Source organism: Trachurus japonicus, unplaced genomic scaffold (genome assembly GCF_045865225.1).
Source record: "Trachurus japonicus isolate A0001 unplaced genomic scaffold, Traja_1.0 AP030917.1".
NCBI lineage: Eukaryota > Metazoa > Chordata > Actinopteri > Carangiformes > Carangidae > Trachurus > Trachurus japonicus.
Window position 1 is genome coordinate 1,247 of NW_028221050.1, and position 4,226 is coordinate 5,472.

The 4,226-nt window shown below is 38.7% G+C and overlaps 3 long non-coding RNA genes across 3 annotated transcripts; all 3 read left to right on the forward strand.

The window, feature by feature from the left end:
* Nucleotides 1-306: 306 nt before the first annotated feature.
* Nucleotides 307-843, forward strand: LOC146959905 (uncharacterized). Its single transcript, XR_015035568.1, has 3 exons — nucleotides 307-404; nucleotides 497-614; nucleotides 775-843. It is a non-coding gene; the product is annotated as an uncharacterized LOC146959905 (long non-coding RNA).
* A 13-nt stretch (nucleotides 844-856) lies between these two features.
* Nucleotides 857-1,614, forward strand: LOC146959906 (uncharacterized). Its single transcript, XR_015035570.1, has 3 exons — nucleotides 857-876; nucleotides 1,318-1,474; nucleotides 1,574-1,614. It is a non-coding gene; the product is annotated as an uncharacterized LOC146959906 (long non-coding RNA).
* A 1-nt stretch (nucleotide 1,615) lies between these two features.
* Nucleotides 1,616-2,056, forward strand: LOC146959907 (uncharacterized). Its single transcript, XR_015035569.1, has 3 exons — nucleotides 1,616-1,738; nucleotides 1,858-1,928; nucleotides 2,007-2,056. It is a non-coding gene; the product is annotated as an uncharacterized LOC146959907 (long non-coding RNA).
* Nucleotides 2,057-4,226: the final 2,170 nt, after the last annotated feature.

The window sequence follows — 4,226 nt, forward strand, 5'->3', positions numbered from 1 at the left end:
GCCGTTCTCTCTCCTCATTGGATAAAGCTTGTAGGATACAAGGAAGTATACAAGAAGTTTTCTCCTCGGCTTACAGCAGAGCAGAGTGACTGACAGACCCGTGTTTCAGACCAAACACTCTATATAAGTGATTGCTGTTGGAAGATATAACTATTTAAGACTTATATTAACACAAATATTCCGCTTACTTCTGCTTTAAGTAGTTTTTATATTGTTTTACTAGAATCTACTAGATAATCTAAGCATTTCTTTTGTCACTCGATTTACCAGTCTTGTAGCCCAATGTTGATCAATTGTTCTGTGTTTCAGGTATTATCTGTATAACGTGACATTCCAAAGCTGGCGTACGTTTATGTCACTGCAGAGGGAAAAACAACGCAAATTACAAAAGGCTCAATCACATGGTATGATTCTGAAAACAAGAACATATACAGTCTCGTGTAATCCCTAATCTGGTCAGATGTGGTGTGATTAACCACTTTATTCCCTGAACCAGCTGATAGGCAACACATGCGTCTGGTTTGGGACAGGTGGGAGGTTTTCACCGAGATGAGGCGAATGAAGAAGAGAATGCTTGAATCGGCTTTAGAGCATAACAGACTCACAACTGTACAGTAAGTTCACTGTATTTACAAAGTGAAGTACAGCACCATACAGACACCGGTCTGACAAACTTACAAACAACTACGGTGTTTGTACAGTATTGTCAATCTCTGCATATGATCTTTAAATTATTAAATGTTTTCTTTCTTTTTTTTTTTTTTACATCTGCAGTTCCACATGGAGGTTATGGCAGACTAGACTACAGCAACGACAAGTCCTTTACATCTTGGAGGACCAAGCCTCAAACAGCAGGCGCTGGCTTTACAGAAGAGTGTAAACACTCATCAGTTCACTCATAACTCATTAGTTTTTCTTGTATGTAAATACAAATGGCCTCCATCACCCCCCTCTGCAATTACACACACACACCAGCCCTGAATACTGACTGAAGCACTTTTGCACTTTTTCTGCACGGTACCTATCTTTCTGCTGGTTTCACATGAACTGAAGATTTTTTTTATATATTGCTCCTATTTATTTGTATCTGCTGGTATTTTTATATTTGTCTTATTTGTCTTGTTATGTTTTGTTTGTGTTTTATTAATTGTCTGTTTGACTGATTGCAAGCTGAGAAGTGCCAACAGAAATTCGTTGTGCAATTGTACAATGACAATAAAGTCTTCTTGAATCTTGAATCTAGAATACTAATCTCTGTAGTATTTTCAGTGTTAACTGTGTGTGATGATGCATGTACTTCTCTCTTTTTTTGCAAAGACTTGGCTTCAGTGGAGAGAAAGGTACACAGCTGCCTGTTGCCAGAGAGAGAACGAATCCAAGGCTTCGCTTCATTTCGTTCTTAAACTGAAAAGAAAAATGTTGCATCAGTGGATGAGTTATGTGTCCTGCTGCCAAACCGAAAGAAAGTCTCGAGGTACTTTTAATGACTTGCCTGTATGGATGTTCACCTCTTTCTGAGCTGTGTTGCACACTTTTTGTTATTTTTTATTATTCACTTCCTGATTTTCTTTAGGTGCAGTTCAGCGTACCTGTCATCTCCACCTGGCAAGGGTGTTGTGTTGGGGTATTTGGAGAAATGCATTGCATCGCAGGTGGAGTGAGGAGCACCGTTTACAAGCTGCAGGACAGTTAGCCACACAGAGCGTCCAACGCAGAGCACTGGAGCAGTGGAAAGCTTGTATCCTATTTTATTTATCCTATTTTCAAACCAGTTTCAGCATCAGAAGCAGTCCATTGTATGATAGTAAGTTCTCACAATTATCACTACAGCTGTTTGATTCTTGAGCTTGTCAGTAGATGTGAGACTGTGCAGAGATGAAGCCGAGGTAAACCAGATGGTGAGGCAACACTACCAACACCATCTACTGGTGAGGACCAATAAGGAAGCAACAGAAGTACAGGATGAGCTCATTGTATCTATTAACTTCCATGTGTTGCTGTTGCAGAGAGCTGGACTGCAGGGACTTTCTCTCAATGCCACCCAGAAGAAAACACAAGCTATGAACAACAACATGGCTCTCCAGCATCATCATCAAACTGTATAGAATATGAACCCATCCTGAAATTACATTATAAGTAAAATACTTCAATTAGAATTGTAAGTAGTGTTATGTTCTTGTTTCCTTTAGGTGACAAAGAAGTTTTGGAAGCTATGGCAGTACATCTAGAGGAGGCTGAAGATAGGAGTTTTCAACTGCTAACAGACATGGCGCAGACTAACTACAGGTGCCTTTATTTACTTTTTATGCCTCTGCAACAGAGACAGCCAGGAGCCCTTCTCAATGTTCCTGTTCAACCATTCCAGTTAAAATACGGCCCAAACATTAATTAGAAATCCTAGGTGAAGGGTTATTGTAAAATCATAAGACAAGATTTTGGCCAGAACACAATTTAACATAAATGTCCATATGGACATTACAATATGAAGTGATGTAATTTTTTTTTATTCAGATGGTCAAAGGTCAATGTTATCCTGATAATCAGAATGTTTTGCAAAAACATCTGGTTTGTGGAGTTTTCATTTTGCTGTAGAGTCAAAGGATATATTGCTTAGAATAAAGACTTGTATCTACAAACTTACACAAACACTACAAAGTTATTCCTGTGCAATTCGTTTTTGTAGGCTTTTTCTATAATTAGGGTCCGGGCAGCTAAGCTGCCGGGACACTATTGTATTCCTAGGAATTCTTCTTCTTCTTCTTCTTTCTTTCTTTCTTCTTCTTCCAAGGAAGTCATACTTCCCATGGGCGAAAACTCACCAAACTTTGCACAAAGGTTCAGTCCCATGCCAGATGCACTCAACTCCAAGGACATGTGCCCCCCCCTCCTAGGGGGGGCACAATAAGCGTTTAAATTTAAAAACTTAAAAAATTCCTACCAAACCAACGGTAGATGCTACAGTGTTGAAACTTCACCACAATGTAGCCTCAATACTGCTGAAACTTTTGTCCACTTAAACTTATTACAAATTATGAAGTCCATCACTCTGTTTTTTTCAATAACTGTAAAACTTTTAAAATGTATCTCCTCCCACAATTTTTGCTCAATTGACACCAAACTTGCTACAGAGCATCTCCAGACCGTCCTCCACAAAACTTGTTTCTCGGATTTTTGATTAAGCAAAAATTGAGCCTACAGTGCATGAAAACGTTTGACTGTAAACACTACTGTAAACATATACCATCAAATTCTTGCTAAATACATTTTCAAACTTCCTGAAAAAAAATGAGAATATTCTGGAGTCATGGTTGATGAAGTTTAGCAAATATCAGAATTTTAATTAAAAAACTGAATTTTTGAGAACATTTTGAATTCTGCTCTCATGGAAACAACTGCAGTCAATGTGAGAGTGGAATTTATAAACATCATATTTTCTCTTATGAAGCAAAACACGTATCATTAAAAACAAATCACCAACATTTCCATGCTGTCAAGATGCAATTTATGTATTATCAGATTTTTGTTTAGATGACTGAATTATTGACATTTTGACCATTTCATCACAACAGCTGCCCGGGCACTGGCTCAACAAGGATGATGATGACAGATCAAGATGTCACATGTCCTCAAGCTGTTTTGCTGTCTAAATGCAATTTATGTATTAACAGATTTTTGTTTAGATACTTTTTGAAATCTGCCTTGACAACAGCTGCCCGGGCACTGACTCACCTGAGTGGATAAATGAAGCTACACAGCAGGTCTCACTAACAGCCAATTAGCTCAGTGAGTTAAGAGCTGGTTCTTGGTGTCAGAGATTGTGAGTTCGAGACCCAGCAAGGGAGATGATGACGATGATGATCCAAATAGCTTGGACTGGACCATGTGCGAAAGCTCTTAACATCTTAGATTCATAGTAGATGTTTGACAAATACATATCATTATTTTACCTCAAAAACTGATTTTTCTTTTTACTGTGGTTTCAAATCTGCCTACACGACAGTGAATGGCTTACTCAATTTGTGAAGCCACTGTTGAATGCCACTTGTCAAGTAGCTCAGTGCGATAGACAACAGTCTTTGGTTCCCGAGGTTGTGGGTTCAATCCTCAACTAATGCAAATTGAACATTATAAGGTCAACTGTCCTGTCTTCCTATTCTCCTGTTTGTTGCTCAGAATTGCCTAAATTTGCCAAAAGTAGCTGGACCTGACCCATCGCTGCGCAGCAG